Below are 17,509 nucleotides of genomic sequence, written 5' to 3' on the forward strand. Positions count from 1 at the left end.
ACAAAGCCCTGATGGCAATAACACAGCCTTTTAGAAGTCATACACTACCGAGACAGCTCTTTGAGAGGAATGGTGCAGCAGAAGTGTGAAATTAAATAAGCTGCTAACTGTGTCACGTACATATAATAGAGGACGCAACAATTGAAAATAATTAAAATACATTTTCAAGGTGTGAAGAGGAGTCCAGTTCAGAACTTAAAGAGCAGTGAGCAGTTAAGAGCCACTAATATTGTGGCCCACAGAGACGACAAAACAGGTAGAGCGGAATGAGGTTAGAAGCTGTTCAATTTGAAGCCTAGTTCCTAATGGACCACATGTCTGGCAGCTTTGTAATGTATATACATTTCGCATCGGTTCATGAAAATGCTACGAAAGAAGGCTTCTCTGAGCACCCTTCCATCACAATATTGACTTTGATCCCAAACTCAACAATTTCCCTAATGTGATGGTAAGCAAGGGTGACGCCATCGAGAAAACAATGTTCAACTGTCATGCTCTCCTTAGGGATACTGCTTCACGGCTGGTCCCAGTCTCTTGTTCTTTTAAGTTAGAGATGGGGAACCTTCAGATGTTGCTGGGACCCCAACTCCCATCAGCTCCAGCCAGCATGGCCATTCTTCAGATGATGTGAGTTGTAGGCCAACAATATATGGAAAGTCGCATGTCCCCTACCCCTGCCTTTTAAGTTTAAGCAGAGCAGAAGGCAGTGAGGTCTTCCTTCTTTTGTATGGATCCAAATCCCTCCTTGTCCATTTAGAGATGTGGTTAAATGTCTTTACAGTACTCAATTATGAAATCAAATCAAATCTGACCACCTGAACTTTATTATATTGGACCCATTTTTTCAGTACTTTGCTGTTCAGTTTGCATCCGTCCACAAGAGTAGATATGTAATGCATTTTTCCTTCTCTGGATTATTGGCCTGTGACTCAAATCCTGTTAACGATGTCCATGTGCAGAACAGAAGGTAACTTTAGGTGACTTTCAGATGAAATCATTCTGATTTATTTGCCACACAAAGTCTGCAGGGAGATTTGGCGACGTCGGCTAATTGTCAAGCATCCATTTCCATTTGTTTGCAAGGAGGTTATAAAATGTCATGTCAAGTAATTGCTATCCCATCCTTTCCCAGGCATTTTCCCCATCACTTTCCTTAGTGCAAAATTGTTTAGTGACTTTATTTTGAGCGGGTCTGTTGCGTGACAGCACCAAATCAACTTTAATCCAGCAACCTGAATTTATAGGGTTTTGATGGAATAGCACCATGGCCTTCATAATTCCCCATCATGTCCTCTTCTCTTGGTTTGGGTTGTACCCTTTCTTTCTTTTTCCACATTCCTTAATGCCTGCTCATCTATGACAGCATAAGTACACATGTGTATAATAACTGTTAGGTCACTGAATTAAAAAAAAAAGAGACCAGTCCACGTGATCTACTTTGTCTTACAAACAGAGAACTCAAATAAAACCAGTCAGCTTGAGCTCAAATGCAATTGGCAACTTTCAAAGTAATAAGCTTGGTTCAATGTGTGCCAGATTTATGCCTTATCTCCAGAGTATATCCCACCTGGAAAGTCCATGTTGCGCACCGGAGAATGCAACATAACCATCAAAAGTAGCACATACCACCTGCAGTTCTTTGGATTCATCCTTTTGTAGCGGAATGCTATTCTTGGCTATTGTTTGTTTGTGTGTGTGTGTGTGTGTGTGTCTCAGAATGAGGTCTGGCAGGATTCATCGAAGTACACAGAATGTTGGCAAAAGGCTTGCAGAAATCTGAATATCTAGCCATTCCTTCAGCCGCACAGAATACACAACTGAATATGGTGTAAAGTACAAAATCTTTGTCTCCTTTATTCATGGATTAGAGTAGCCCAGAGCCCAGAGCACATGGCAACATTTCGTGTGCCTATTTAGAAATGTCAGTTCAAATGCCAAAAAGCAAGAACAAGAGATCCTCTCCTAAATTTCTGGTCATTTGCATCTCTCTCTCCACCCTCCCCCCCTCTTGCATTGTGGCAAGATCATAATAAGTGTAGATATTGTCTACAGGGCTGATAAGAGTCTCTGCCAGTGGTAGAAACTCCCTACCTTTGCTGTACAACTTCAAGAGCTAGAAGCACACCTCCTGTTGTACCTCAATCCCATCTCTGATTGCTGAGGGTGACACAGTGTTTCCACCCCCATCGTTCAGCCCGGACATGGAGGTCCAGCTCCGAGGGCCTTCTGGCAGTTCCCTCCCTGTGAGAAGTGAGGTTACAGGGAACTAGTCAGAGGGCCTTCTCGGTAGTGGCGCCTGCCCTGTGGAACACCCTCCCATCAGATGTCAAAGAAATAAACAACTACTTGACTTTAAGAAGACATCTGAAGACAGCATTGTTTAGGGAAGTTTTTAATGTTTGATGTTTTGTCATGTTTTTAACATTTTGTTGGGAGTCACCTAGAATGGCTGGGGAAACCCAGCCAGATGGACAGGGTATAAATAAATTATTAATTATTATTATTATTATTACTACTACTACTACTACTACTACTACTACTACTACATGCAAATGCTACTACCAGGGAAAAGCCCAATGGGACTTTGCATGCGTGGGTGCAATATTATATATGAAAAGGGTACTCTCTGACCTTCCCTCCTATTTTCACACTAATATGAACGTAGTTTAAAGTTATGTAGACAGGGACAGACTGAGGGTTCTGCCCTTAAATATTTGTACAGTGGAACCTCGCAAGATGAAAAGAATCCGTTCCGCGAGTCTCTTCGTCTTGCGGTTTTTTCGTCTTGCGAAGCAAGCCCATTAGCGGCTTAGCGGATTAGCGCTATTAGCGGCTTAGCGGGCTTAGCGGATCAGCTGATAAGCGGCTTAGCGGATCAGAGGCTTAGCGGATCAGCTGTTAAGCGGCTTAGCGAATCAGCTGATAAGCGGCTTAGCGGATCAGCTGTTGCTTAGCAGCTTAGGATCAGCTGATAAGCGGCTTAGCGGCTTGGGAAAAAGGGGGGGAGGGAAAAAACCCACAGGAACTCGCAAGACATTTTCGTCTTGCGAAGCAAGCCCATAGGAAATTCGTTTTGCGAAGCACCTCCAAAACGGAAAACCCTTTCGTCTAGCGGGTTTTCCGTCTTGCGAGACATTCGTCTTGCGGGGCACCACTGTACATCTATTTACAGAAGCCAGCAGAGGGGCCCTAATCCATGTTGGATCTCTAGCATGGAAGGACAGGGGGGTTTACTCTTTGCTCCCTGCAGTGGGTTAGAACCAGACTGGGCCCCTCACAACTCCTCTGTCAACCCACTTGGTCCTTCCTCTGAATCCTGTTCTTCATTCCCTGCACAACTTCCATCATGCTTGCTGGGGCTAAAGTGAGATCTAAACTAAGGTTAATCCTCTCCAACACACACTCTTACTGGTGTGCTTTCGAACTGCTGGGTTGGCAGAAGCTGGGACAGAGCAACGGGAGCTCACCCCGTCGCGGGGATCTGAACCGCCGACCTTCTGATCGGCAAGTCCTAGGCTCTGTGGTTTAACCCACAGCGCCACCTGTGTCCCTGTAAAGTGAGATCTAAACCAAGGTTAGTCCTTTCCAGCACACACCCTTACCTAAGATACAACCAGGTATTCTCCTGCAGCATACATCAGTGACAAAAAGAGTATTATATAGCTGATATCGTCCGTGTTATTTCTAACTTAACTATCAAAAATATCAGGAAAGATTTAAGCAAATATTAGCTGGACATTTTAGCTCTCAAGAACTGAACGTGATCGCTTGGTCATGACACGATTTGCTGCACCAATAGGCACACAGCCGGCTTCTCTCTTCTCTTGAATAAATTCTACTTGTGACCTGTCAGGTGAGGAAGCCCAACGTGCTTTTCATCTTTAAAGATAAATTTCAAGGACAGCAATTTCATCAGACACCGCCAAGATGTGTACATCACTCTTTTCTTTCATAAATGCAATGTGAAAGAAGAAGGAACTTCACTCCTCCCTTGCAGTGAATGCCACGACACCGTTACCTCGGCGTTCTGACAGATGGAACGTGCTGAGATACAGGTAAAATCCTCCGTCTGATTTGACTGTCAGGAGAAATTGCATTCTGCAGCGAGAAAGGAAATACTTCTGTCATGTTAAACTTCGCTGCAGCGTGTCACACGTGTGACAGCCGAGCGCCAGGGGTCCTGATAGTGACAAGTGAGAAAGGTGAGCCAGGATAATGTCACCATCTGTTAACCTGCCGTAAGAGGAGAATCGCTACATGCACATGGGAGACCTCACAGCCCGTCATGTCTCTACCTGACTTTGCTGTCGTACAAAACTCTGCTGACAACACCTAGGATTTTCAAAGAGCTTGTTAGATCCATTTTCACTGACTATGCAGTGACCTGTACCTCAGAATAGTAAAAGTGAACAATACCCCTCCCAAAAAAAAATCGTGTATGGTTTGAAACAAAGACAACTCCATCAGGAACAAGGCAATTTGTCTTCCCTTGTCTAAGCTTGTAGGGAATAAAGATTTAAAATTATTTTTCCACTGAGAGGTGGCAGTAAGGCAGGTCTTGAGACCCTTGCTGTGATATCTTTTCTGCTTCTTAAAGGGTACGGTCCCTAAGGAAGGAAGAGCACCTCTCTGGAATAGCAGCGATTCATGGTGAGATCACAGTCTGACCTGGATACTTCCAGCTGAGAAAAGCTGAAAAAAACAAGAGCTTCTCACTACATTCCTTTTTTTCCATCTTTTAGGTCCTCAATAAAGGTGTAAACTGCAGAGTTTAAATGCCGCTCCTCACATTTTAAAATGAGGCATAACTAGAAGCATTATGAACCAGCAAAGGACTGGGGATATTTTCAAATACTACTGCACCAGAAAATGCCATGAAAATGAGTCTAAGGTCATGACTAGCATTCAGCTTCCTGAGAAACCTTAAATCCTTCGTATTTCCCACCTCACCCTTTCCTCCTTCCGCCAGAAAGTGCTTTTCAGCAGGCTTCCTTAGCATAAGTGCAGATTAAACGCGAGCTGAAAGTCAGGTGTAAAGTAAGGTTGAATTCTGCCTCCAGATTCTCAGGAAGAAAGCTTTCCCTTTGCCACTGAGGATCACAAGCTGCTATGTTTTCTTAGATTCCAAAGTCTGTACTGAGATAGCAGCTGGGGCCAACCACACAAATTTTGTATCTGCAAAGATATACAGATATCTCTGGGCCTGGCTAAAATTTCTACCACAGCTCAAACACAAGTGGTGTTGATTTGCCCTACTTTCTAAAGGGTATCTCCAAGCTTTTCTACTGTTTCCTTTCCCTCCCTTCTGGAAGACCTCCTCCTAGTACTAATCTAGTTCTCAGAGAAGCACAGGAACTTCGTATGGGTGGCATATAGACAGTATTTAAGCCAAGAAAGTTGTTCGCCCCATTCCTGTGTTATAGAATCATAGAATCATAGAATCATAGAGTTGGAAGAGACCACAAGGGCCATCGAGTCCAACCCCCTGCCAAGCAGGAAACACCATCAGAGCACTCCTGACATATGGTTGTCAAGCCTCTGCTTAAAGACCTCCAAAGAAGGAGACTCCACCACACTCCTTGGCAGCAAATTCCACTGTCGAACAGCTCTTACTGTCAGGAAGTTCTTCCTAATGTTTAGGTGGAATCTTCTTTCTTGTAGTTTGGATCCATTGCTCCGTGTCTGCTTCTCTGGAGCAGCAGAAAACAACCTTTCTCCCTCCTCTATGTGACATCCTTTTATATATTTGAACATGGCTATCATATCAACCCTTAACCTCCTCTTCTCCAGGCTAAACATGCCCAGCTCCCTTAGCCGTTCCTCATAAGGCATCGTTTTCAGGCCTTTGACCATTTTGGTTGCACTCCTCTGGACACGTTCCAGTTTGTCAGTGTCCTTCTTGAACTGTGGTGCCTAGAACTGGACACAGTACTCCAGGTGAGGTCTGACCAGAGCAGAATACAGTGGCACTATTACTTCCCTTGATCTAGATGCTATCACCAACACTTAAAATAACAGTACACAGCAACCAGGAGAGGTAACAAATCAAAGGGAATGCAAATTGCTAAGTGACTTAATCTTCCCTGCTACAAAACACCAAGTGATAGAAAAGAAAACAGTCCCAAATACATTCATCTGACATCCTTTCTTTTTTTGCTGCAGTCTCCAATGACCCACAGGACAGAGAATAATTCACTGAAGGGGCAATGGGAAGCAAAGTGAAAACCAGTGCAGACTAGGGTTTCAAAGACACTCAAGATTGCAAAACATCAAAGAGAACAAGATACACCAATGTCCCTCCTTCAGAACTGCCACTGACACAAACTATTGAGAAATGAGACTTTTTTTTAAAGACTCTGCGTCCATTGGCAAACATTGCAACAGTAAAAATAAATACTTCCAGCTGCAAACCTATTAAACAGCAAGGCAGATATGGCACTAGTACAACAATGCTCTGCCATGGCTTAGTGCCTTCACAAGAGGCCCAGCTTCTTCTCTGGAAAGGAAATTCTCCATGTTCTGACATTTGTCTTCCCAAAGTCTGTGAAATATCTTACAGAGTTCATCTTTTGCAGATTCCGCCCCCCGCAAGAAAGGAAAACTTTAAGAACAATAAAGGGCGAAGCTACAACGTTGGTGGTAAGAGGCTTGATTTGGTTCCCGTGAGATGGCATTCGCTTTGATTATCTGTTTGACAAAAGTTCAGTGCATCAGCTTCCATCCAAGAGAGGGAGTGAGACGCCAACCTCGGAAGCAGGCTGGGCATCTGTCAATTCAACCTGCTTCTCAGCAGGGAGAAAAAGTCACTTTGCACTTCATGTATTTCCCACCAACATCATTTCAGAAAGAGAGGGACAAAATGGGAAGTCTCAGCGTGAGAACTAGATACAAGATGAGATGATGAGGAAGAAAACAATAGCTCCTTTTCTGTATTTTGTACCTTCACTTAACCTCCACTGCTACTGTTTAGATTGCCACGTCTATAGTCTATTTACATAATTAGCCCACTACATGCATATTTCAAATATATAAATCTAGGGCTAAGGACAGCAGCGACGAGCAACATTAGCACCTCTAAACAGTGATTTTGTCTTGGGAACACTATGCAAGGAAAGGCATGAGCTGAGAGGGAGGGGCACATTTCCCAGAACTCATTATAAATCACAGGCCTTGCTTTCGCAGATTTTAGTCACTGATGGACGAGAGCTGCAAAGAGTTCATTTTGTGGTCTGTACGCTGTCTTCATCCTACATGGACATGATTTGGCCAAGTTAGTGATGTCAACGAGGAGCCATATCTGGTTTCCTCTGTAACATCGCGACATCTATGATGTAAGCCCTTCATTGGCTGAGTTCACCTGAGGAAGAATGGAACAGGGTGGGGAATGGCTATCAAACGGAAAACAGAAGGGTGAAAGAGCAGCTGTGAACAGTGGCAAATGAATGATCATGAAGAAAGAAGGGGGGAGCCCATTTTCAGACCTAGTCTACGGCAGCGATGGCAGTAAAATTATGCTTTTCTACCACAACTACATTAGCAGTGCCATTCAACAGTTATTTTGGGGAAGGTATATTAGATTCTTCCTGCCAACCTAGCAGTTCAAAAGCACGTCAAAGTGCAAGTAGATAAATAGGTACCGCTCCGGCGGGAAGGTAAACGGCGTTTCCGTGCGCTGCTCTTGTTTGCCAGAAGCAGCTTAGTCATGCTGGCCACATGACCAGGAAGCTGTCTGAGGACAAACGCCAGCTCCCTTGGCCTGTAAAGAGAGATGAGTGCCGCAACCCCAGAGTCATCCGCGACTGGACAGTGGTCAGGGGTCCCTTTATCTTATGATAGATTCTAGAATGCAAGGGGTTATAGATCGACCCTTGGTGATCTTGTGATGACAATTTTGCAGAACACTGACAAAATCACCTTTAATCATTCTGACATGGTCTCCACACTAAGGGCAGGATCTGTGGGGATGCTTCTCCAGTTTTGATGAATGAGTTTCATATTGTTCAATTTGATGGTGTGGAAAAGTTGCTTGGAGGGATGATGCCAACCATCTGGACCGGACCTGTGTCCATCCTGGTTGGTAAGAGCTGGCCCGATGTGCTGTGGTGATCATAAATGCTTTCTTGCAGGAGGGCTGTGAAAGATCTCATCTTCGTATCCCACTATCCTAGACAATCATTGGCTAGTCTCCAACTTTTCCTTTTTGAAGAAGCTCCTACAGCAGATTGTGGCAACTCAACTCTGGGATTTCTTGGATGAAGTAGAGTTATCTGGGATCTTTCCTGTCTGGTTTCAGGCCTGCTTTTGTGGCTAAAATACAATCGGTAGTCTTTGAGGACGACTACTGCGGCGGCGGCGGCAGGGGCAGTTCCTCTTGATTCTGCTGGATCTCTCTGTGACATTTGCTATCATCACCCATGGTATCTTCCTGACATGCCTGAATAGTATGGGACTGCGGGGGCACAATTATACAGTGGCTGAATAGTAAAATAATAAAGGTGAATGCCATCTCACAGGAATCAAATCAGTCAAATAGTCTCAAAAGGTGATCCTCAAAGATCAAGTACTGATTGGCTACCAGGACAAAGTAATCACAAGACAAAGTCCCCTGGAAGTCCCAGGAGATACAATTCTAGTTGAAGACTAGGGATGACACATTTATCCACTCCATTACCTGAATTTGGGCCTGTTCTCTTATCATCTCAAGCAGTTAGGCTTTATCTCTGATATTTATGCCTTGAACCTCTGCCTTGTTTTTTACCGCATATATTGTTTTCCACTTGGAACTGGTGGGGGCTGATTCTGCACTTTTGGGCACCAGACTGGTCGTCTCTTTCTCATTCAATTCTCATACCCACTTGTCTGGTTTTTTGACCCAATTCCCTTCATACATAATATATGCTTGGTCTTTCATCTGGTTAGTTTAACTTAAAATATTCCCTGGTTTTTCATCTTGACCCCCTCCCACCACATTCTCGTTTCTGTCTGTAACATTGCGATTGCAAGCCTTAAGGTCAGGGCAATGTGATTTTTTCCAATTACTGCTGTATAGCATCTAGTAGCTTTAGACACTTGTAAAATAAAAGAGGATGACAATCTGCCTATGCATGTGGAAGCTGTGGTTCAAAACAACTGCAGACAAATGCAGTACAACAATCGCTCCATTTCCTTGCACCACTCACGTTATTGCAAGGTACTCCATTTTAATTTTTAAAAGCTATCTGCCACTGCTAGCAAGAGCAATTTAGTTTGTCTTTTTTGAAGTGTGGCTGTAGAGTTAATGTATGACTACAATGCAGCAGAAAAATTAAAACAGAGGGCAGGGAGAAGATACAGGGAGCTTCTTCATAGCATCTTATGCAAAAAGATTGTCCACCACACACTGGGAGAAAAACTGGCATTAAAAACAAACATTAATTACCTGCTGTATGAAGTGGAAACATGGCACTCCTATGCACTCAGCTTCTGAAAGGCAACATGCCTTATATGGTCTTCGCCAAGCTGGTAATAGGGATGTGATGGCCCTCTTAAGAACAGAACACACTGCTCATCTAGCACAGCCAAACCATTTCACCATTGGGCCTTTAAGCTCCTTTGTCTCCATGTTGATATCTTTCTCCTTGTCAAGCCTGACTTAGGAAAAGTATGATTGGTACTCACCTGAAGTGTAGATCTCTGATTGGCATCATGAGGTCACTAGATTGGGTTCTGGCTCCACCCTGGTCACAAGGCAGGAGAAAAAACTCTTCGGGAAAATGGGAGGCTCTCCCTCATTTTTGCAGCCAAACTCCAACAGTCATCGATGTCACAAATAGTAAAAGCCCACTTTCTCCTAATACATTAACAGCACCAGCTGCCCAAAGAGCATGAGAACATGCAGTAATAAATGAGGCATGTTGTAGTCCATGTTAGGGTGTGGGCTCCAGTGACCTCATGATGCCATCAGAGTTCTACAGTTCAGGTGAGTACCAACCGTACTATCTCCTACTGGCACAATGGGGTCACTGGATTGGGATGTACCAGAGCTTACCCAGTTAGGGTGGACCCCAACTGTAGACTAGGTTACTGTGGCAGGGCTTGCGCCTAAAGGAAGCCTCAGCAGATGAATGCAAACCAATCATATAGTGCCTTGTAAAGGTGCTAGGGGATATCCCAGTGGCAACCCTACAAATATCTCCAATGGGGCGTTAGTGGAGAAAGCTGCTGAGGAACACACATCTATGGGGATGTTAGAGCATGACAGCCCTCTGCTTGAGGATCCTGGAAGTGAGAAGAATGGTGGCAGCTGCTGGGTGGCGCAGTTCATGAAGAGGTCCACCACGAAGAGCCCGTAGCAGTTCTGAAGCTGAGAGAAGATCGGATGATGCAGCATCTATTCCCCATAGATCTAGTTTGGTTTGACTCAGCCAGTCTAACTGGGTGCTGGATTCTCCTGAAATATGTTCAGTGGAAAATCACTCGTAGCTGAGTAAGACTGTCTTCCATAAATACGGTTTTAACAATGAGTCTGTAAGTGACAGTGGAGGCCAATTCTGGATCCACATGTCCTTCCACAGTGGGGGCATTGGTTTCTGGGCGGGAGTTGATCAAGTTGTGGATTTGCCAAGCGTGCCTTCCTCTTAGCACGTTTCTCCCTTGAATCCTGAGTTTGAGTGTCTTCAAAGCCCATGACACCTTTGGTAAAGACTGTTCTACAATTGGAGCGCTCGCAGGCCAGTGTTTCACAGTTGACAGTGTTTATGCTACTGTACATTTTTTAAGATTTGCCTTGAGAGAGTCTTTAAACCTCTTTTGTTGACCACCAGCATTATGCTTTCCATTGTTAAGTTTGCAATAGAGTAGTTTCTTTGGAAGACGATCATCAAGCATCCACACAACATGACCAGTCCAATGAAGTTGATGTTGAAGAATCATTGCTTCAACACTGGTGATCTTTGCTTCTTCCAGTACACTATTAGTTCACCTGTCTTCCCAAGTGATGTATAAAATTTTTTCGAGACACTGCTGATGGAATCTTTCGAGGAGTTAGAGCTGGTGTTCATAAGTGGTCCATGCTTCACAAGCATACAGTAAGGCTGGTAGTACAATAGCTTTGTAAGCAAGCATTTTGGTTTCTCTGAGAATGTCCCAGTGCTCAAACTTTCTGCACTTCAGTCGGGAGAAAGCCGCACTCGCAGAGCTCAGGCGATGCTGGATTTTGGCATCAATGTTGGCCCTTGTGGAAAGATAACTGCCTAGGTAGGAGAAGTGATCTACATTTTCCAATGTTACACCATTGAGTTGGATTTGTGGCACTGCAGAGGGGTTATTCTGTACTTGTTGGTGCAGCAACCTGGTTTTTTGGATGCTGAGTGATAGGCCAAGCTTTTTGTAAGCTTCTGCAAAGATATTTAGGATGGTTTGGAGGTCATCCTTTGAGTGTGCGCAGACTACGTTGTCATCAGCATACTGAAGCTCTATGACGGAAGTTACGGGAAAAAAATTTCGGACTGTAGGAGGACATGGAGAGGCCATTATTAGGTGGGTTTTCTGTTGGTTGATGATGAAGGCATGGGCTTTGAAGGATGGCATAGTGATTTCTAGATGATGGCGTGCTTCTTCTTGTGTTGGGGGATGAAGGATTAGATTTTCTAGGTAAGGATAGGTGTGAATGCCCAGAAAGGGGAGCACCAGGGCAACTATAATCTTGCTGAAAATGTGGGTGAATCAAGTGTATAGTTTGCCAAGTATATATATGAGAGATATATCCCATTTTCCTCAATTGCCTGTTGGGGTTGGAACAAATCTGGTGGAAGTTTGTAGCTCTGGTAGCACTTTAGCCTCTTTTGGGGGGAACGGGGTCATCAGAGTGAGAGATGCTCAAGACTTGCAACAATGGGCATCCTGGAACAGGTGGTCAGAGGTCTGTTCCTCTAGCATGGATCCATCACTCCACTTCCCTTCTTCAGTTACAACGAAGGAGAAGGAGCCTGTACTCAGGGATGGCTTCTTTAATTTGCTGAATAATTTATGGTGATAGAGGTCCCCCTGTGGGCGCTGCTGGTCTTGGATGTGTTGGGAGAGAGGTTGGTTTCCTAGGGGATTGAGATAGAAGAAGCAGCCTCCGGAAACCCCACAAATTCATCCTCATCTGAGGTGGTGGAATGAAAAGCCTGTGTCAGGGTTGGGTGGCTGTCATCTGAATCCCTTCCCAAGGGAGTGCCAATAGTGGCTGGGTCTGCTGTGGGTCACTGAGGAAGGGAAGGGCCTTGTGGCGACCTAACTGCTGTTGCAGGAGATGCTTTAGAAGCTTCCATGTGTTTCTGCTTCTGTTTAGCCTTGTGGGCTACTGGGAGGCCTACACCACGAAAAGCCGCTGGCTGCTGAGGTGGTTCCATGCTCAGCCATGCAAAGGGTTTGCAGGCAGCAGGCCAACTGGATGCCGAGAGATCAGGCTGCAGCAACAGGAAGCGTCCATGTGGCCTCCGATACCCACAGGTCTTCTTAGCATGCTCCGTAAGTGCCAAAGGCGGGAACCATGACTTCCATCAAGACATGCTGTCCTAGAGTGGCTTCTCTGGGAAGGCTTCAGGATTTGGAGAAGGAAAGTCAAAAGGAGAAGGGCAAAACTAGCCTGAGTAAAAGCAGGAGCCAATCATGATGGGACTGCATCGTTCAGGCAGGAGCAACAAAACAAAACAAAACAAAACAACCTGACTGGGAGCTGCCCACTTCCCCAGAGAGTTTTTTCTCCTGCCTCATGAGCAGGGTGGAGCCAGAGCTCAACCCAGTGACTCCATGATGCCAGCAGAAGATCCACAGCTGCAATCCTACATGTGCTTACTTGGGAGGAAGCCTCAGTGAGCTCCATGGAGCTTACTTCTGAGAAAACATACATAGGATTACACAGCACGATGTATAATCACAGATATCAGCCTAGAACTCTGACCTATCCTGCTTTGTCTGTGAAATTCCTTTTCTCCCCCTTTGTAATGCTGTAGATGAATTGAGTGGATGTTATTATCTGTGTGTGAGCAAAATTCCGAGTGAGAGCTACTGTTTCTGTCCTTGACTTACCTTTCTTCTCTCTCCCTTTCTTCCCATTTCTTTTTCTCTTATTTCAGTATCTTAATACCAGCTGGAGCCTCTCTTTACAACGCCATTCTATTCTTTTATTTCTAAAACACTCATAATGCCTCACAAATACAGCGGCTTGAATAGGAGGAATACATACAGAGTGGTGGAGGAGGATGTGCTCTCTCAGATATTTCAACGTCCTGCGTGCACCGATGTCCTTCACTCGCGTTAATAAATAAAAGAAAATACTTCTGCCTTCCTTTTGAATTATTGAAATAAGTTTGGGCAATTATAGGACACACTGTGCTAAACATTAGCACCAAAAGGTTCAAAACCAGACAATAAATAAGGCTAGGGAAGTAGTCGCATGCAGTCAGGCTTCCACGCGAAAATTTCTATGAATGTGTCAGGCAGCTCAAGAGTTGGCATGGAAAGTAGGCTTTCATTGTAACCAGTAAAGGCCTTGAGATTTTGTACAAAAAAGAGGGGGGAAGAAAAGAAAAGCCCATCCCCATCCACTGAACAAAATAGTATTAATGAAAGAGGCTGAAAGCTAGCCCATCATATTCTTGTAAGAAACTCATCTTTGCAAGGATGTCCTCTCTTGTCCTTGTCAATTTCAGTCCCAACTATAGAAGGCAATCAAGACCGAGACCTTGATGACAGAGGCAGCCTTTTGAACACCACGAGACAGACTCGTTTGCTTTGTGTAAGCTGGCCATCTATCCTTCAGGTTTATTTATATATTGCTTCAAACATGTATTACTTATCTTTGTTTTCCTGAAGATCAGAGTAAAATACACGCAACTAAAGGAGCAATGGAAGCTGGGAGGTTAATTTTTTGCATAGTCTTATTAAATTCTCCATGTATAAGTGTGATCAGAGGAAGGCTCATGAAAAATAGGTCTTATAAAAACAAGATAGTGGAGTCACTGGACCCCCCCTTTTTTGCAGGGGATAAATCTACATGCATGCTGAAAGTGATCACCCCAGAAGCTCAGGGTGGAGGGAGAACATATGTTGTCAAGAAGCTCTGGCTCATGACTGAATAAGGCCTGAATGGTTGTTTTAAGGGTGGAGATGTTTTTTGTCAGGTGCGGAAATGATGACAAGGCCTTAGTTTCTGAGCACATTTCAAAGTGTTAGTGCTGACCTTAAAGCCCTAAACGGCCTCAGGGAGCGTCTCCACCCCCATCGTTCCATCCGGACACTGAGGTCCAGCTCCAATGACCTTCTGGCGGTTCCCTCCCTGCGAGAAGTGAGGTTACAGGGAACCAGGCAGAGGGCCTTCTTGGTAGTGGCACCTGTCCTGTGGAACGTCCTCCCATCAGATGTCAAGAAAATAAACAACTATCTGACTTTTAGAAGACATCTGAGGGGAAGTTTTTAATGTTTGATGTTTTATCCTATTTTTAATATTTTGTTGGAAGCCACCCAGAGTGGCTGGGGAAACCCAGGCAGACGGGTGGGGTATAAATAAATTATTATTATTTATTATTATTAGTTGAGCTAAGACAAAACACCCTTGTGAATAAGATATGAGAAGAGTTGCTCATGTGGCCAGCAGCATTGAGTGACCTCTATCGGTCCCCCTATATTTGACATAAATATGGAACTTACTTGTCATTGATTTAATATCTGATTGTCCCCACTTGTTTGTTTTGTTTTTTATTAATATTGTTCTGTATATTTTACTTTTATGAACCCTACACCTGATGTAAAAACTTTTTAAAAAAGTTATTAAAAAATAAAGAAATAAAAAAAATGAAGAGAGACTTGGTGACTTTTCTTGCATTTTGAAATGTGATTACATCTTTTCTTTCCATCTGGTGACTCTCTTTCCCCCTTCTCACTTTTGCTGCTTTCCTCCCTGTTCTGTCTTCTTTTCAGATGGATGTAAGACTAGAAACTACCTAGAAAGTGCACCGAACAAATTTTCTTCCTCCGGTTTAATACAGAGATGCCTAGTTTGTTTGAGAAAGCTGTTGGCAGGAGTGGTGAAGATGAATCATTGGTGAAGACTAGAGTGGTGATCTAGTTTCCCTACAGCAAATAAATTAAAATGGTCAGAGTTGTATAAAAGCAGAGTAATTTCCTGTTTGGAGAAAGGAGTCCCTATAGGTAAACTTTTGAAGAGATCCTTTGGTCTTCTTAATCTCTGGAGTTCTGGTTAATCCCACCTCCACTGAACTGGATTCTGCAGGTTTAACAGGAGATTATGGAATCCTCTTATAAGTTTTCCCCTTGTGTATGGCCATTTTGTATTTTTATACTGGTGTTTGTTGCTATTTTTATTTAGTTTTTCAATCAGCTTTGGACATCAGTGGATAAATCGGGAATTTTATGTCAAATGTTTTACTCTAGAACTATTTTAGACTCCATTCTAGTTTGGGTCCTATAATGTTGCTTCTTTGTTTGGGTACAATTATTGTTGAGCGCTTGATTTATTTATTTTTTAAAAAAGCTTCCTTTAATCAGGAAGTTGCTGAAAATGCTTGGGAAAATGGAAATGCAAGTCAGGGTGGCAACCAAGTGCTTTTGCCTTCAGTTGGAAAGGAGTTGCATTGACAGGGAGAGCAGGAGACCTTGACAATTAGCAATCATTTCACAAAGAGGCCAGGGCTGTCTATATGAGCACTGTATCAGTGCAGAGGAAACCTATGAAAAACATTTAACAATCAAAGCTACTCCATTTGTAAGTCAGGCATATGGACAAGAATGGGAGGACATCAAAGGGAACAGACAATTGTTGAGCTTGTGTCCAAGGTGGCAAAAAAAGAAGTAGTTGTATAAGATACAAGAGATCATAAAGTCAAGGACAGAGAAATAGGCTGCCTAAAAAAAACTAAAAAAAACTAACATTGAGCCAAATTTGATAAGTTGGTGTACTCGTGAATTCTTTCTTTTTCCTAAAACTGAGTTGGATCTTTAAATGACTACCATGTAACTTGGCATATGAGTAAAATTATCTGTGCCATAAAACCTTAATCCCATCCCAAACCACCAGTCAAAAAGAGTGCACCCATGGGCTAGAATTTTCTCTCTCTCACTGTTGCAAAAATATAGACTGAAAGCTGGATTATCCACCATTTTTTAAACCTACAATTGTAGAAAAGCTAACTGAATATATTATCAAAGCAGAACACCTTTATTGCAGCAGTGAGGTCATTATCCCGTTGTTGTTGTTGTTGTTGTTGTTGTTGTTGTTGTTGTTGTTGTTGTTAGCATCTATTTGTCTTGAGAGAGAATGGAGTGCACCTGCAGGGGTGCAGTCACACTTGTATTAGCAGAACTGAAATTACCTCTCTGGGGTGCAAGCCTGGGCCTTGTGTATGGAGGTCCTGGACTGTGCAGACAAGACCCCTCTCTTGGCTTTGATGTGGTCCAACAGATATCAGAGCAATACATTTGGCACCAGCTTGGCTGGAGGAGTTGCCAGAAGGCGGCCTACAAGGTGCCACCCAAACATCTTAGGGACACCACTCCTTTTCGGCTCCCAAAGATGACGTACAAGGCAGCAGAGATTTAGGGCAAGAGTTTTCCTCCTCTTAGATGAGCTCCCTTTCCTGGTGGCAAGCCCCATCTGCCCTTCACTTCCCTCTGCGACATGTGCTGAAACCGTCTTCTTCACCATTGGACCCACTATGTATCTTGTCCACTCAATTCACTGAAGCCTGTCTTCACACACAGGGGAAGTCCCTAACTCACTGAACTTTGAGGCCCATTGGCTACTCTCACCTGCTTTAGCTGGCAAGTCAAAGCCGTTCCCGGGGTGTGGCCGCTGTTGCACGCTGACAGCTTCTAGGAGCTACTTGTGAGAGCTGAGTGCAGGATGGAGACCAAAGGTGGGCAAACTACTTCAGAAGGAACAGAACATGTCCCCCCAGAAGTACTTACTTACTTTCTTTTTCTCTTTCTTTGACAATCACTCACAGCCGAATAAGATTGCCTTCCATGAATATGGTTTTGACAGTGTGTCCTTAAGTTGGTTTGGAGGCCAATTCTGGATCCACATGTCCTTCCACAGTGGGGACATAAGTTTCCGGGCAGGAGTCGAGCACGGTGAGGATTTGCCAAACGTGCCTTCCCCTTAGCTCGTTTCTCCCTTTCATTCTGAGTTTCTGCTTCTTCAGAGTCCATGACGCCTTTGGTAGAGGCTATTTTCCAATTGAAGTGCTCACAGGCCAATGTTTTCCAGTTGTTGGTGTTTATTTTTTTAAAGATTTGAGAGCATCTTTAAACCTCTTTTGTTGTCCACCAACATTATGCTTTCCATTCTTAAGTTGGGAATAGAGTAGTTGCTTTGGAAGATGATAATCAGGCATCCGAACAACATGACCAGTATAACCAAGTTGATGTTGAATACTCATTGCTTCAACACTGGTGATCTTTCCTTCTTCCAGTACAATGACATTAGTTCGCCTGTCTTCCCAAGTGATATGTAAATTTTTTGGAA

General features: G+C 43.8%; 1 protein-coding gene across 13 annotated transcripts in view; it reads right to left on the minus strand.

Annotated features, from left to right (window-relative positions):
- Positions 1–17,509, minus strand: part of CADPS2 (calcium dependent secretion activator 2) — a 356,172-nt gene that overhangs the window by 106,358 nt on the left and 232,305 nt on the right. The window lies entirely within an intron of this gene.

The sequence above is a fragment of the Podarcis bocagei genome (assembly GCF_964188305.1).
Source record: "Podarcis bocagei genome assembly, chromosome: 10".
NCBI classification, from domain to species: Eukaryota; Metazoa; Chordata; class Lepidosauria; order Squamata; family Lacertidae; genus Podarcis; species Podarcis bocagei.